Raw genomic sequence first — 18,236 nt, forward strand, 5'->3', positions numbered from 1 at the left:
CTCCTTCGGAGACCTATCACATAGTCAGTCACTCTGACTGGCTTGGGGAAAGGAGCACTCTCCAACCCCTCCTTGATCAGGGCCAATGGACCTCTGACCGGATGACCATAAAGAAGTTCAAAGGGAGAATAACCTACTCCCTCCTGAGTGACTTCTCTATAAGCAAAGAGAAGGCATGGCAGTAGAAGGTCCCACTTTCTTTTAAGGGGGTCCTCTAAAGCACCTATCATGCTCTTCATGGTTCTGTTGAACCTTTCAACCAGCCCATTTGTCTGAGGGTGGTATGCGGTTGAGAACTTGTAAGTAACTCCGCAGGTTTTCAACATGGCTTTCATGTAGTGGGACATAAAATTCGACCCCCTGTCAGAGATTACTTCCTTAGGAAACCCAACCCTGGTAAAAATACCAAGGAGGTCCTTAGCCACAGCCAGAGCTGTAACAATCCTCATAGGAATTGCCTCAGGGTATCTAGTAGCATGGTCTACTACAACAAGTATAAACCTGTTGCCTGAAGAAGTTGGAGGATCAAGGGGACCAACAATGTCAATCCCTACTCTCTCAAATGGGACTCCCACTACAGGGAGAGGCACTAAAGGTGCCACATTCTTGGAGCCAACCTTACCAGAAGTCTGGCAGGTGTGGCAGCTCCTGCAGTATTTGTCTACTTCAGCCCCCATCTTTGGCCAATAAAAGTAGAGTGAGAGCCTTTCCTTAGTCTTCTTGAAACTCAAGTGACCAGCCAAAGGAATCTCATGGGCTAACTGCAAGAACTGTGGTCTGTTCTATTGGGGGTACTACAAGTCGTTTGTTGTCCCCAGGTGCAGACTCTGTTGGTTCACTGTAGAAGAGGCCATCTTCCCAGTGTAACCTATATTTCCCAGGCTCTTGCCCTTCAGCCTGAGCATCTGCCTGGTGGCGAAGACCTTCCAGAGTTGGACATTTTCTCTGTCCCTTACTGAGGTCTGCCCTGTTGGGTCCACCTTCTGCCAGTAAAGACTGCAGTTCAGGATGGTCAACAGGATCCAGATCTCCAATGAGTTCCTGGCCTTCCACTAGCTCTTCTTCAGAGTCTAGTTCAACCACACAGGGTTGTACCTCCCTCTCAGCCTCAGCTGGAGGGGGAGTTACTGGTGTAACTTTGGACAACCTAGGGGAAGTCCTTGTTGGCTGCACTGGAGTGCTGGCTGTGAGGTTCTGTTTAGAAGTTTTAGGTTTCCTTTTTTCTTCTAGTTTCTTAGAGACAGCAGCTGACATCTCCAGTGGAGCAGGAGTGATCTCTTTCTTCATCATCTCCTTGGGAGTACCTCTCATGGTTCGCTCCCTTGCAGGTCTGGTGAGCTCCTGTAACCTTTTACTAGGAGGTCTGGGGGTATGTGACACTACTCCAAGAGTTTTTAAGTCATTACCCAGCAGAACCCTTCCTGGCACCTCACTTTGTATGCTGACAGGTATCTTCACAGTCATGTCATTACACTGGATGAGAACTGGTAATTGGGGAAACATCTGCACAGGCCCTCCAGCTAACTTGGTGAGGCGTGTGGGTGCCTTAGCAACATCCTCAGCCTGAAAAAACGATTTGTCCACCACAGTTATGCTGGCCCCAGTGTCCCTAATGGCAGGAGTATCCTGACCATTCACCTGGACACTGTCCTTATAATACTCTTTAGTATTATCTGGGATAGAATTTTAGACATCTAAGTTCTGTTGTTCCCACAGACCCAGAAACACTAAAGAAACACTGGCTGAGACTCCAATGGGTTCATCAGCCAGTAATAGAAACTTTCCACTTGCCATTTGTACTTCCTCCTCTGGAGCGAAGGCTAAGGAGACAAGCTGGATCCCTGAAGGTTTACCCTTACGTCTGGGATCTCCTTTCACATGGTCAGTAGAGCCACAAACAAACAATTTACCAAATGCTTTCTGGAATGATGGCTTGTTCTGATCTCCTTCTGGTTTGGCACCAGGAGGTACACTAGCCTGATTTGGGTTCCCTTGTGGCTTACCCTTTTGGTTTTGTTTGGGGCCCTCTTTGGAATTGGAATTATTAGAATTCTCTTAGGAGTCCTTTTTTGCCTGTTTTCCCTCATCCTTTTTCTGAGTATCCCCAGAACCCTTGTGAGTGGCCCTGTTGGCAACCCACAAGTCAGCAGCCTTAGCTAACTTCCTGGAATCTAATTCCTTTGAATCAGCCAAGTGCTGTCTGAGCTCAGGAGAGCAGGCATCATAAATTGACTCCAACATTACAAGATTCTTCATTCCTTCGTAAGTGTTAACTCTGTACCCCTTAATCCATCCCTCTAAGTTTTTCAAACTTTCACTCACCCAGGTAGCCCAAGGGGTACCATCATGCTTTTTGAGGGTCCTAAACCTCTTAAGGTACTGGGAAGGGGGTCTTCCCAAATCTAGCTATCAAGGCCAGTTTCACACATTCATAATCCTTCTTATCCACCTCCCCCAACTCCATTACCACATCAGTTGCAACAGGGGGAAGCCTAGAGAACAACCAGGGAAGTAACTCATTCCCTGCGATGTCCTGGAGCCCATGATTATACTCAAACATTTTTAACCAATTCAACACATCCAACCTTGGTTCATACATACCCACTAATTCCTTAGGCATCCACGGTCTTTTGGGACTGGAATTCCTAGAGGAACCAGAGGAGAGGGAAGCATTTTCTACAGACAACTTTTTCATTTCTAGTTTATGATTAAGCTCTATTTCTCTGAGTCTTAACTCAGCTTGCTTCTGCTCAGCTTGGGCATTCATTCTTCTGAATTCTAGCTCTTGATTTCTTTCAGATTGAGCAATAAAACGTTTGTACTCTAATTCAAGCTTCATTTTTTCAAGTTCAAAATAACAAGGGTTACATGTAGGACCTGGTATAGGCCCAGTAGGTACAGTAGGTAAGGCAGACAGAGGCTCAGAGTGGCAAACTTCATTAGGTTCACTTTCCTCTTCTGACTCATTATCAAGACTTTGATTTAGCTCAATACCATCACTGTTTTCTACATTTGCAGGGGAGGGGGGGATAGATTCCTCTGTACCACCCAGACTTTGGTTTTCTAACAATCTTTCTATAAGTTCCATTTTCTTGCCCTTCTCAGAGAGATTCTTATGTCTACACAATACTTTTAAGCAATCAGCAGTTTTGGCAGACAATGATTCTAGGGTATAACTCTCCATAGCAGACATAGTTAGAAAATCAGCTTTTTAGTGCTAAGCTCTGTGGTTAGTTGTCCTAAAGAGTTCGAAAAGCACTCTAAAGTGTATACTCAGTACAAATCCCACCGCTGTACACCAGTGTTAGGTAGAAACCTGTGCAGTTCCTTCTGAGACCACTGCAAAGGATTTAAGACTACAGGTGTTTGGCAGTAAACCCACTTGGTAGCAGTCTGTACCACACAGATTCACTTGGTAGCTGTGGCTGAGCAGTCAGACTTCCCTCAAGAAGAGTATTCACAATAGGTCAAAAGAACACCATAGAATAAGTAAACACTGACCAGGGCTTGGTGTAAAAGAGATATAATTATTTATTTAAAACCACATCTAGAAAAACACCCAGGCACTAATAGTAGGTTTATAGTCATAATGTCGACAACAAAAATGTCGACAGTCAAAATGTCGAAAAAAAAAAAATGTCGACTTTTTTTTCAATGCATTTTTTTTTAAATGGGGGGGTTCCCCCCATCCCCCTTTTTTAATTTTTTTTTAATTTTTCCCTTTTTTTTAACTCCCGAACCCCTAAAATAAATATATAATTTAAAAAAAACAAAAGTCGACATTTTTTTTTTCGACATTTTTTTGTCGACATTTTTGTCTGTCGACATTTTTTTTCGATATTATGACTGTCCACCCTAATAGTAAGCAATTCAAAAACACGGTCACTAAAAGATTGGGCCTCATTACACGGTAGGCGGTAAAAAATGCGAATTACCGGCATGGCGCTATTAGCGTGTCCGCCATCGCAGGAGACCGCTAATAGTGTTCCATTACGAGTAAGCGGACACGCGCATAGGGCCATGCCGGTAAATGACCCTACCGCCCTGGCGCAAAAGCACCTTTCAGGCTCCGACCAAAGTGCTGATAGCACCTCCGCCCTCATGCTGCATGCTATTAGCGGTCACCGCTATTAGCGGTCACTGCTATTAGCGGTCACCGTAAAACATCGGAACCGGAAATAGCGTCATCGCACAGGAACGGGAAAGAGCCCGGCGGCCATCTTTAAAAACACAATCCATTGCCATCCCCTGCACTCAGGACCTGCAGCAACACCACAACTGGCAATACCACTTCCCACAATAACAAACAATGCCCAAGGCTCTAAAGAAAGCTGATGCGCGCCAGCGCAAAGAACGCTTTTCAAACGACGAATTGAAAATGCTGGCAGACACCCTGGCTGCAAATGCAGACGTAGTGTTTGCTAGCGACATGCGGCGCCCTGCACTCCTGAGAAAAAAGGAGATCTGGGCTGAGGTGGCGCAGAAAGTCAGTGCGGTGGGCTCCACCCCCCCACCGTAAAGGACGTGCGCAAGCGGTGGGATGATCTGCGCCTCCGTGTACGCAGCATATTATCGGCCAACAGGAATCTGGCCATGGGCACAGGAGGCGGAGGAGGATCCCCGATGAAGATGAAGGAGTGGGAAGAGACATGTGCCAGCACCATTGGCATCAAATCCATCGAGGGAGTGGGCCGAATGGAGTGCGGTGTGGCAACAACGTCAGACGGAGGTGAGTGTCCACGCAAAACACTGCAATGCAAAGCATGAGTTCCTCCCCCAAATGTGAAATGGGAATTAGCTAATGGATGGGGTCATCACATACACATGTACACAACCCTGCATATATGCCGTGCATATTCCCACACAACCACATGCATGCAGCATCTCACACACGTGTCACCCTGACTCATGTCCGGATGACCCACCCATCTGGCCAACAACCTGCATGTCCAAACTAGATGTCCAAATCCAAAGGACTGCAGCAAAAACAACATATGCATGATGCATGTTGACCCATCACTGATGCTATCCCTGTCTTGCTCCCCCACAGGGTCACATTCTGACAGTGAGGAGCTGGACTCTGCAACGCAGGCCCCACCACCCAAAAAGCAGGCCAAGGGAAAGGATGCAGGCACCAGGCCCAGTACATCGAGGGGCACTGGGAAATCTGGAGTGGCCCAGGGTTCACAAGCCACACACGCACCGACCACACCAAGGGTCGAAATGCCATCCGACACTGTGGTAGCACCCACACCACCCACCCCCACCACTCAGGAGCCAGTGCCAGAAGGCACGCCGTCCGCAGCCAATAGCTCCGTCGGGGAAGCAGCAGCCACGGCACCCATTAGTGATGTGGACGACCCATGTCTGACACCGGAAGGGCAGCGTACACCCAGCACCCAGCTGTCCCCACACCACAGCCGGAGATTCAATGGATGGGTCATGCAGTCCCGTGGCAAGCTCACCTGATGTCGGCCACATGCAGCAAGCTGCGCCGAGGAGTAACAGGGGCAGGGCCGCAGACGACAGCATGAGCCTGATACGACAGCGCCAGGAGGAGCTCAATGCCGTGGTTGCCCGGCAAGTGAGCGAGGCTGCCTCGACCAGGGAGGAGATCCGGGGGTTATCAAGGGACATGAAAGCTGCCTTGGACAGCAACACAACGCGCCTATGTGACGAGATGGCCGCTGTGAGGCAGGTCCTAACGCGCATTGCTGAGGCGATGGAGAGCATGCGTCACACACAGGGAGCAGATCAACCAGCCACCCCCTCGTCTACTAGCTCTGACCAAACAACCATCCTGCGCAGGTCCAGCCGGTCCTTGCGGCGGTCAGACTCACAACCCCCCAATGGTGGTGGTGGAGAAGGGAAGTAGGGCCAGCCTGTCACTGTTGACACTTGGAGACTAATGCAGCACTGATGTGCACACCATGTTTGGTGGAGTCGTGGGGGGAGGGGGGTGAGGGTGTTTGGTGGAGTTGTGGGGGCAGGGGGGTGAGGGTGTTTGGTGGAGTTGTGGGGGCAGGGGGGTGAGGGTGTTTGGGGTGGAGGGTACATGCACGTTTGAATGACATAATGCTCAATACACACGTAATGGCATGGATAATCACATGACTGGACATTGATTATTGTGTATGTGTGCTTTATTGTTGAAGGGTGCACTGTGTTAATATCCTCCATACACCCCGTGCCCTGAGCTCCACATCAATTGCGCCCTCCTAATCCATGTGCATCAGAAACAATGGTCTATCAGGTGCTGCCGCACAGCACGTCCATCATGGGCATCGCCACCTGCATGACCTACAGCCCCCTCTCCTCCATCCTCATCCCCGTCATCATCCTCAGACGGTGGTTGCAGTTCAATGTCAGGGGGTATTGGCACATTCCGTCTGATACACATATTGTGCAGCATGACACATGCCATGTGATCTTGGCCACCTTCTCATGCCCGTACAGGAGTGCCCCGCCCGACCTGCTGAGGCACCGGAAGCGTTCCTTCAATAGGCCGAATGTCTGCTCGATCACCACGCGGGTACGGGTGTGTGCATTATTGTAGTCCTCTTCATGCCTGTTCTGTGGGTTCCGCACAGGGGTAAGGAGCCACCTCTTCAGGGGATAACCTGCATCACCTGCATGGGTGCAACAATGGGTATGTGTAAGTGTCTACATAAAGTGGAGCCTGCACATATCACACAAACAAACATAGCATTTTCAACGACATCCACTGATCCAAGCACGCATGGCAATCAGGGTAACTGCAATGTGGGAAGGTGAGGTGGTCCTTGCAAGTGGACATGCACCATGCACCATGCATGCATACGTCAGGGATTGCCATGTCCCGCCTGAGTTTAAGTAATTTGTGTTTCCTGGCCCTGGCAACGTTAGTGCCACACTGCTAGTACACTGCCATTCCTTAGTTGATGGCCCCATGCTGTTCAATGGCAATTCAGTGGTGGGGTACGGGTGTGGCTCACTACAATGGCTACAGGAGATCCTTTTGTATGCACTCATGTGCGCGGATAATTTATGATGTTGTTCAGCGTACATTTCAGATGTGATTTTTATATGCATGTTGCTGATTTGTGTAATGGGGGGAATGGTGTGTTGTGCGGTGTGCATGTTGTTTGGAATGGCCTGTTTGGCGTAATGGATAGATATGTTTGTCGTGGCACTCACTTCTAGCATGTGGTTTTGTGTCTGGTCCATTGTGGGCTGCCTCACTGTACAGTGATGCAAATATGTATGTCCATTCTTCTCCTGACGCCAGTTCACGCCCAGTTGGAGTACGCATCTCCCCCCCCCCAATCACGCCCAGTTGGAGTATGCATCTCCCCCCCCAATCACGCCCAGTTGGAGTATGCATCTCCCCCCCCAATCACACCCAGTTGGAGTATGCATCTACCCCCCAACTCACAATCACATCACACTGCCATGTGGTTGGCCTGCTACTCACCAAGTAGCCTCGAACGTTGTCCAGCATGTCGCTCCATGTATCGTGGTATTGTCGAGTTCCGCAGGACCATTGCATCATGGGTTGAACCGGGATATCGGGCACAGCAATGTGTGATGATCTTATTGGAGTCACATACCATTTGGACGTTGATGGAGTGGTATTGCTTTCTGTTACGGTACACTACCTCATTGGCATGTGGGACCACCAGTTCTACATGGGTACAGTCGATGACTCAATGCAACTTGGGATGCCTGCCAGTGAATGGAAGCCAACTTTGGTGTTGGAGATCTCCTGGGCAGTCCGTAGCATGTATATGTGTTGACTTGTGTGCTTCAGGAGGTGTAACGCTCACCTGATTCCCGCAGAGGCGCCGGTCTTGACTGGGTGAATGCCGTATCTTCAAAGGTGATGTGTAACACATGGTTGGCTCTTTGGGCTGGACCTCTGTGCACTGTATGTCTGACTCGAAGAGTAAGATGTCTGCAGATAGAAAATATGGGATTAATGAACTGGGGTTATTGGGTGCCTCTCTCCTCTTCCCTTTCTCTTCTCCTGTAGAACCCCAAAGGTTAACGCCCTCACCTTAGGTAAGTGAACGCCGAGCTCTCCATATGCCTCGGGGCAGGGTGCCGTAACCAGTTTCTTCACTGGATAAGGGTGCAGGCCTCTTGACCTCAGAGGACTGCTGTCCATCGTTAACTGCACGAATGGTAAGTTCTGGGCACTTCAAATGTCTTAAAAGTCTTTTGTAATGATATCTCTTGTTTTGCAGGGTTCCGGCGATGGCGGATGGCAGGCTGATGAGAGTTGAGGATCGAACCCGCGTGAGGAATAGAAGCGCCTGGAAGCACGTAAGTAAGCGCTTGTAGCCTGCTTCACGATGCGCACTAACTGTCCCTTTTATCTTGCAGGTACAAGTTCGGAGCTTTAGAGAAGCTGAAGGGTGCTGGAATACCCACTGGATTCGGCGTGGGAAGGAATAATGGCACGTGAGTAATAAAGTTGGCCAATGTCTTTAAACGCACCTTCTTTTGTCTTTCAGATGCGGGATGCAGCGCCGAAGGCCTCCGGAGCGTGCGAAGAGCTGGTAAGCTTTTGTCTTTCAGATGCCGGAATGCAGTGCGAAGACCTCTGGAGCATGCGAAGAGTAGGTAAGCCTTTGTCTTTCAGATGCCGGAATGCAGCGCGAGGCGTTGGTGACAGCCGATGGACCAGGTAAGAGATGCGCTGCCACTGAAGACCGTAGTGCTAACCTGTTCTTTCTTTGTCTTTACAGGTGCTGCTGAAGACTGGATTCCAGGATGGTAAGCCTTTGTTCCCTTAGGCCCAGGATCAGAAGCAGAAGACACGATGAGCGTTCTGCTGCAGAGAAGGCAGAATAACACAAAGCAAGATTCATCCATCGGGTGTGTTTTAAATAGCCTCCTGTAGTGCTTAGGTGTCTCCTTCCACAGCCACGCCTAGGTAAGAAAAGAGTTCCTGCTTTCCAGAAGAGTTCCAGTATTCTGAACCTAGGGAGTGGCTCCTGCCCCACCCAACAGGAAAAGTAGTCCCAAACAGAAGAGGATCAGGGGTTCAACTGGCAGGTAAGTAAGCAGCATGGTCTGCTGCAGGTAAGTCCACCCAAGCATTATGAGCCCGGTGCTTCCAGCGCTGGGACTGGGCATCTTTATGAGCCTGGTGCCACTGGTGCCAGGACAGGGTCCAAAAGGTCCCAACTGGGACTGGCTGGCACTCGGAACCGGGGTTATGGGTCTGCTTCCAAGGGAGTCGGGCAAGTCCTGATCTTTTGGAAGCAGAGATCATGACAGCACCCCCCCCCTCAAGGCCCCTCCCAAACCGGGCTTCTCCGGGGGTTTGGGCTTGTTAGGAAATGTTCGATGAAATCTTTTGATTAGACGAGGCGCGTGAACATATTCTGCAGGTTCCCAGGATCTTTCTTGGGGACCGTAGCCTTTCCAGTCAATCAGGTAAAATAGTTTAGATTTGGAGATCTTGGAATCCAGGATGCTTTTGACTTCAAACTCGAGTTCTCCATCAACTAGAATAGGTTTTGGAGATGTAGTTAGTCGGGTTTGAGGTTGCACGGGTTTTAATAGAGAGACGTGGAAGACCGGATGTATCTTCATGTGAGGGGGCAAGTCCAACTTGACCGCTACTGGATTTACTATGGTAGTGATGGAATAGGGACCAAGGTATCTTGGGTTGAATGTGCGTGGTCCTTTTAGAGGTAGATATTTGGTGGATAACCAGGCTTGATCTCCTACTTGATATTGGGGGGCTTCCTTCCGATGTTGGTCTGCTCCTTTCTTGTATTGTTCTTTAGCCCTTTGAAGGTGAGAAACGGCTTCCTTAAAGGCTTGGGTGATTGTAGAATGCAGGTGGTCTACTGCTGGTGTTCCAAGATCTTGGAGTGGATCCAACTCCGAGGTTCGAGGGTGACTGCCGTATAAAAGAAAAAACGGGGTCTTCCCAGTTCCCGAGTGGACAGAGTTATTGTAGGCATATTCGGCTATCCAAAGGATATCTTTCCAGGTTTTTTCAGTTTGTTGTAGCATGCAGCGCAAATACTGTTCCAGAGTTTGATTGGTCCTCTCGGTTTGTCCGTCGGTTTGAGGGTGGTGGCTGGTCGAAAGTCTCACATCAATTTGAGCCGACCGACAGCAACTTCGCCAAAAATGAGAAATAAATTGACTACCTCGACCCGAAAATTAGAACTGAAGGAAAACCGTGCAGTCGGACGATGTTTTCGAGAAATTCTCGGGCCAGAGTTGCTGCTGTTGGTAAGCCTTTGAGTGGAATGAAATGCGCCATCTTGGAGAATAGGTCCACGATTACTAGGATCGTATTGTATCCGGAGCATGGAGGTAGATCGGTGATGAAGTCCATAGAAAGCGTATGCCAAGGGCGAGGCGGGATGTCAATAGGGCGTAAGAGGCCGGCTGGTTTTTCCTTTTGACTCTTGTTTTGGGCGCATACTCCACAGGACATTATAAAGTCTCTGATATCTTTTTTCCAAGACGGCCACCAGAAGTAGCGCTTGATCTTTTCCGAGGTCTTGGTCATACCGGGATGTCCTTCCATTAAAGAATCGTGATAACAAGAGGTTACCTTTTTCTGTAAATCTGTGCTGGGCAGGTATAACCGTTCTTGGAAATATAATAGGTTGTCCTTCACTGTAAAGTCCTTTCCCTGCAGATGCCAATTCTGTATGTCTGCTGGAGTTACCAGTAGCCTGGCTTTATCCTTAACTTCCTCTATGGATTGTGTGGCGATTACACCTAGAATTCTTTGTTCGGGAATGATAGGTACAGGTTTAGGATTGATCAAATGTTCTTCCACTCCCATCCGAGAAAGGGCATCAGCTTTACCGTTTTTTGTACCAGGTCGATAGGTAATTATGAAGTCAAACTCGGCAAAGAATAGTGCCCAACGGAGTTGCCTAGAGGATTGAGCTTTTGCGGTTTTCAAATATTGCAGGTTTCGGTGATCTGTAATCACAGTAACGGTGTGTCGGGCCCCCAGAAGATAATGCCGCCAAGCCTTAAAGGCGGACTTGACAGCTAGAAGTTCCTTATCAGTAATAGTGTAATTGATTTCAGGAGGCGAGAATTTGCGGGACCAAAATGCCACGGGATGCAACTGATTGGTTACTGGGTCCTTTTGTGATAGAACTGCCCCCATGGCAAGGCTCGAAGCATCAGTTTCAACGATGTAGGGGAGTTCTGGGCAAGGATGTTTTAAGATCGGTGCAGAGATAAATCTAGTCTTCAAATTCTGGAACGCTTGTTCCGCCTCGGTAGACCATTCAAAACGTTTGTTTTTCTTTAACAAGGCGGTGATGGGCTGGACTATTCGAGAGAATTCGGGGATAAACCTGCGGTAAAAGTTAGCGAAGCCTAACATGCTTTGAACACCTTTTACGGAGGATGGCGATGGCCATTTGAGAATTGCATCGACCTTCTTTGAATCCATACGCACTCTGCTAGGTGATAATATGAATCCCAAGAATTCAACTTCAGTCACGTTGAAAACACATTTTTCCAACTTAGCGAAAAGTTTGTGTTGACGCAATCTCTCAAGGACCATTTTCACGTGTTTCCGATGTTCAGTTTCCGATGAAGAATAAACGAGGATGTCGTCAATGTAAACAACAACACACACATCTATGAGCACTCTGAGGACATCGTTCATAAAATATTGAAAGGCGGCCGGGGCATTGCAAAGTCCGAAGGGCATGACCTGATATTCAAATAGCCCATACTTGGTGCGGAAGGCCGTCTTCCATTCATCGCCCTCTTTTACTCGTACCAAGTGGTAGGCTCCTCTAAGATCCAGCTTTGTATATATGCATGCTTTTCTGACTTGGTCCAGGAGTTCAGGGATCAAAGGTAACGGATATCTATTCTTAACGGTGATCTGGTTCAGGGCGCGATAATCTATACAAGTTCTAAGGTCCCCTTCTTTTTTTGGAACGAAGAACAAAGCTGAGGAAGCAGGGGACTTGGAAGGACGAATAAACCCATTCGCTAGGTATTGATCCAGGTATTGTCGGAGGTGAAGATTCTCAGGCTCGGTGAGGACATAAATTCTACTACAAGGAGGAGTAGATCCAGGTATCAGGTCTATCTGACAGTCATAAGACCTATGAGGAGGTAGAGAGTTAGCCTGATCCTTCCTGAAAACATCTTGGAATTCTAGGTATTCAGGAGGTAACTGGGGAGCCTCCGAGGAAATTGCTGCCAGTGCAACGCCAGGTCGAGGGTGACAAGTAGAGACACATTCTGGAAACTGAACCGTTCTTGCTCGCCAATCGATCTGAGGATTGTGCTTCTCTAACCAAGGAATTCCTAGAATAATTTGGAACTGAGGGGCCCTGATCACATCGAACACGATCTTCTCATGGTGTCCATCTTGACTTACTAGCGTCACTTCTTGGGTGGTATGCGTTACTGGTCCGGAGGCTATCTCCGTACCATCCACCGTAGTAATGACGTCCTTTACAGCCTTTGGACAAAGAGTCAGATTCATCCTCAAAACCATTTCATGATCCACATAATTGCCGATGGCACCGCTGTCGACGTAAGCTTCAATCGCATGTAATCGATCCGGATGTTCAGGGCTAATGAGGACCATAGGTATCACGAAATGCGAGGTCACGGAACTGGTTTTAACGCTCGGCAAGAGGACCTCTATTCTTGTCGGGTGAGGTCGTTTCTCTGCTCAGAGTTTGTGACCCTGGTAACTGCAGCTCCTACTGCCTTCTTGGCTGGTTTCACCGGACAGTCTCGAAGAAAGTGCCCCGAGTTTCTGCAATAGAGGCATAATTGCAGCTGTTTTCTCCTTTCCCGCTCCTTTTGTGTTAGTGGTCCTTTCAGGCCCCCTATTTGCATGGGTTCCCCGGAGTCTACTCCTTTGGTAGGAGTTGGTGGTTTGGAAAATACTCGAGCATCAAACTTGGAACGATCAGCCTTCCTGTTCTGCAGTCTGTGGTCAATTTGAACGACTAAGTCAATATAGTCCGAACAGTCTTGCGGGGGTATTCACTACTTGGGCTAACACATCTTTGAGTTCTCCACGTAGACCTCTATAAAACAGCGTAATCCTTTTGTCCTCAGGCCATCGAGTTTCCACTATCAGTCTGTTGAAAGACGCAATATAAGCCAAAAGGTCTTGATTACCCTGTCGCAATGAAAGGAGCTCATTGTCCAAGGCCTGCCCCTGTGAATGTCTTGCAAACAGTTTTTCCATACTGAGCTGAAAAGCTTGAAAATCATGGAGAACCGGATCATCTTGATTAACTAGAGGGATCGACCAGTCTGCCGCATTGCCACTAAGGTACGAAAGCACGAAAGCTACCTTAGCTTGATCAGTTGGAAAGGCTGCTGGCTGGCATAAGAAGTGCAACCGGCACTGATTAATAAATACTGCAAACCTCTTTGGGTCACCAGAAAATCGTTCGGGCGGAGCCAGAGGTACATTCCCAGGTAGGTTGATCTGCACTGGGTTCGTAGAGGATGTTGAAGGAAGATTTGCCCCTGATGCGGGTAACGGAGTTTGTCCGGCTTGTGACTGTAGCAATTGTCTAGCGAGATCGTCTGTTCGCTCCTTGGAAATAATCAGTTCCCTTCTTAGAGCATTCGTCTCCTGACGGGCTGCATGCACTTCTGCTCTTAGTTCCCCAAGTAACTGGGCTAGCTGGTCGGTATCCAAGGTTTCCATAGCGCCTGGGTGGGAGTTTTGCGGTAGGCTTTGTGTTCTGTAACGCTCACCTGATTCCCGCAGAGGCGCCGGTCTGGACTGGGTGAATGCCCTATCTTCAAAGGTGATGTGTAACACACGGTTGGCTCTTTGGGCTGGACCTCTGTGCACTGTATGTCTGACTCGAAGAGTAAGATGTCTGCAGATAGAAAATATGGGATTAATGAACTGGGGTTATTGGGTGCCTCTCTCCTCTTCCCTTTCTCTTCTCCTGTCGAACCCCAAAGGTTAACGCCCTCACCTTAGGTAAGTGAACGCCGAGCTCTCCATCTGCCTCGGGGCAGGGTGCCGTAACCAGTTTCTTCACTGGATAAGGGTGCATGCCTCTTGACCTCAGAGGACTGCTGTCCGTCGTTAACTGCACAAACGGTAAGTTCTGGGCACTTCAAATGTCTTAAAAGTCTTTTGTAATGATATCTCTTGTTTTGCAGGGTTCCGGCGATGGCGGATGGCGGGCTGATGAGAGTTGAGGATCGAACCCGCGTGAGGAATAGAAGCGCCTGGAAGCACGTAAGTAAGCGCTTGTAGCCTGCTTCACGATGCGCACTAACTGTCCCTTTTATCTTGCAGGTACAAGTTCGGAGCTTTAGAGAAGCTGAAGGGTGCTGGAATACCCACTGGATTCGGCGTGGGAAGGAGTAATGGCACGTGAGTAATAAAGTTGCCCAATGTCTTTAAACGCACCTTCTTTTGTCTTTCAGATGCGGGATGCAGCGCCGAAGGCCTCCGGAGCGTGCGAAGAGCTGGTAAGCTTTTGTCTTTCAGATGCCGGAATGCAGTGCGAAGACCTCCGGAGCATGCGAAGAGTAGGTAAGCCTTTGTCTTTCAGATGCCGGAATGCAGCGCGAGGCGTTGGTGACAGCCGATGGACCAGGTAAGAGATGCGCTGCCACTGAAGACCGTAGTGCTAACCTGTTCTTTCTTTGTCTTTACAGGTGCTGCTGAAGACTGGATTCCAGGATGGTAAGCCTTTGTTCCCTTAGGCCCAGGATCAGAAGTAGAAGACACGATGAGCGTTCTGCTGCAGAGAATGCAGAATAACACAAAGCAAGATTCATCCATCGGGTGTGGTTTAAATAGCCTCCTGTAGTGCTTAGGTGTCTCCTTCCACAGCCACGCCTAGGTAAGAAAAGAGTTCCTGCTTTCCAGAAGAGTTCCAGTATTCTGAACCTAGGGAGTGGCTCCTGCCCCACCCAACAGGAAAAGTAGTCCCAAACAGAAGAGGATCAGGGGTTCAACTGGCAGGTAAGTAAGCAGCATGGTCTGCTGCAGGTAAGTCCACCCAAGCATTATGAGCCCGGCGCTTCCAGCGCTGGGACTGGGCATCTTAATGAGCCTGGTGCCACTGGCGCCAGGACAGGGTCCAAAAGGTCCCAATTGGGACTGGCTGGCACTCGGAACCGGGGTTATGGGTCTGCTTCCAAGGGAGTCGGGCAAGTCCTGATCTTTTGGAAGCAGAGATCATGACAGGAGGGCATCGAGCATCTGGTTCAGTGTGCGTGAGAATACTGGTTGTGATATGCCATGCATCTGACCTACTGTATGCTGGTAGGTGCCTGTGGCCAAGAAGTGGAGCACAGTTACCACCTTCAGTAGAGGGGGGATGGCAGTACGGATGTCAATGAGACTCACGATGTCGTTGTATATCATGTCTACAATGGTGGTGATGGTATCCCGGTCCAGACGGTACAGGGTGTGTATCTGCTCAGGGGTTAGGTTGACTGGACTGGCTCTGATCCTGGGAATTGGTGGCTGCCTCTGTGGTATCACTAGGTGCACTGGTGGTGCTTGCTGCGCCTGTCTTGCCCTCCTCCTCCTCCTGCGTCTCCTCTGTGCTGCCTGTTGTTGTAGCTGCTGCACTGCAATCATGTCCTCTAGCCCATGTAATGCTGCTAGTATTGCATCCATCTTGGTGTGGGAATGGGTGTGGGAAGGGGTGTGGTGTGCTCTTTTGTGCTGCCAGTCTCCATTGCCTCCACCTGTGCTGATTTTGTCAACCTGTGGCAGGTAGGAACACTGCTGTGCTCTTTTAACGTGTGGTTCGCGATGCCGGTATTAGCGCCTTGCCGGTAAGGGGTTTTTGGGTCTACTACATGCCGGTATTGCCATGTCCGCATGGCTCGTGATGGCGTGATATTAGCGCTATGCCGCTATTTCCGGACTGAGGGGGCGCGTGCTCACGGACTTGCCGCTAATAGTGCCACCGTACTTAGCGGTGCCGCTAATAGCGATATGTCCGGGTCGTAATTGGGGAGGGGATTTACCGATACCGGTAATCCCTTACCGGTAACGGTAAATCCCTACCGCCTACCGTGTAATGAGGCACACTCCCTTAGAAGAATTTTCGACAAGTCTTAATTAAAGCCCCACTTTTTTTCAGACAGCGGTGAGCGCTTAACGCAGATGTCACTCTAATAATTCGTTTTAAAAGGGAGAGAAAAGCAGCGAATAATTTGAAACAGGTTCCAACACTTTTACAAGAACACAACAAGAGAGGAAGGCAAAGTAAAGCCGTGAAGTTAGAGTTCAATAGGCTGGATCCACTTTGAGAGGATCAAACGAAATGTGTCCAAGGTCACACGGTTGCAGTGCACAAAAGTCTTGAAAAGGTTCAAAAAGAGTTGGACCAAAGAAAGGGACCAGTTAGAGAGTCAAGGCGGCCAGCCCAGTCCAGAAGGTTAAGGGGTTATTATTACCTTGTAGCAATCTTTAGAAAGGGAGACCTGGCGGACACTGTACCTTAAAGTGGTGAGAATACTCCAGCGGGGGCAGTTGTTCCTGGCAGCGGATGCAAGTCAGTGCTTCATCCGGGGGAAGAGAGGATCTCGTCGGGGAGGAAGACAGGAGTCTGTTGCACTGCCAGGGAAGAAACCAGCCGCAGAGTTTCTCAGGTAAAAGGAGCGGTCCTTTGATTCGCGGTCCAGTGGTACGTGGCTATCCGGTTGCCGGGGTACTTGGCACGGGCAATTCGACCACAGACACAGGGGAAGAAGCCTCTCCAGCCGGGAGATCTTCTCTGTCGTCGGGAAGTGGTGAGTCGGTTCCGCAGGGCTCCACCGGTGGTGTCGTCATGGTAGGTCGGCTCAGCTTCGCCCTCGTCAGATTCTCAGGTTCTGTGGCGACTTCTGAAGTTCCAGTCCCCAAAGCCCTGCTTTTATGCAGCACACCCCCATTCACTCAGCCTAGCTGTCAATCAAATATGCTAAGTGGTGAGCCGGCCGGCTCACCACTTGGGCCAATCACACAAGAGTGCGACTTGAGTTACCAAGGTAAGTCAGTCCAGGGTGCCTAAACCCCCTCCCACACCCCCTGTGGTACCCATACAGAGTGGCACCACTTTTGGAGGCTTCTCTGGAGAAGCCCGCCAAAAAGTGGAACAAAGGGCTCGACTTGGGTTGGAGTCACAGAAGAGAACACAAACGCCATTTTAGCATCGAGTCCTGGCAAAAAATACCAACCGGCGAATTAATATTAAATAAATAAACCAGCGGTATGTTCGAGGCTATGAGAATTAAATAATTAAAGTTGGTAGCCTCGAACAATGGGAAAATCCCATAGGAATATATTCGCGGTCAAATATAAAAAGTAGTTTCCACTGCCACCAGCCAAAACTCGATCAGGGGGGACGGAGACGTGCACCCTCGACTAACAGACCCCAGGGCAATCGAATTGCCCCGACCAGTACGTCCACAATATGATGGTTTGTACTGGGTTCTGTTAATAATTTGGGACTAGTAAAGCCAATGGTGACTTTACATGCCCTGGGAGACAGTAGTCAGTCCCAGGGTATGGAGTCTATGGTGGGGTGTCACATGACACCCTTGTGTCACTGCACGGAGGGTGCTGTGTAACACACATAGTAAAAACACATGAGACCCTATGTAGTAAAAGACCCCATAGCCCATAAAACACATTAACAGTCAAAAGAATACCATCAATCATGTCCAAGAGTGGGAGAAAAAGAGTCTCACTCTTGGCAGGAGAAAAAAACAAACTCCAGAAATCCAGCAAAGCTGCTGGGGGACTCACTAGGTTAGGAAATTCAGCCTAAAGAGAGAATTCTCCCTAACAAATACAGTGTTTGCACCATCACTGAGGGAAATGAGAGTAGAGCTTGCAAAACAAGGTCTAGATATATCAGCAATAGAAAGGTCACTTGCAAAAAATAAAGAAGAAGAAGACACACAAAAATCGTTAGTTCAAGAAATACTGCACCTTCTTAAGACTGAGAAGTCAACAAAGTTAAGGCTCTTGGCAAATCCAAACGGGGAAGAGATCGAAAATAACTTCTTCGATGATACCCCTCTTTCGTAATCTGTATTGGAAGAGTTCAGAAGGCTTGCACATGTCGTAGAAGAAGAAGAAGTAGAAATAATCGAACCTCAATTGAGCAATAAAGAGGTGTTATCTGAAAATCAAAAGCACTGTTCCCCAAAATGGACATAAGCTGGCAGTCAACTCTCAAAGGGAAGAAGGAAAGCCAAGAAAAAGGAAGCAAAAAATGGCATTTCCGATTACCCTT

The sequence above is a fragment of the Ambystoma mexicanum genome, chromosome 2p (genome assembly GCF_040938575.1).
Source record: "Ambystoma mexicanum isolate Mex_15411 chromosome 2p, UKY_AmexF1_1, whole genome shotgun sequence".
Classification (NCBI taxonomy): Eukaryota; Metazoa; Chordata; class Amphibia; order Caudata; family Ambystomatidae; genus Ambystoma; species Ambystoma mexicanum.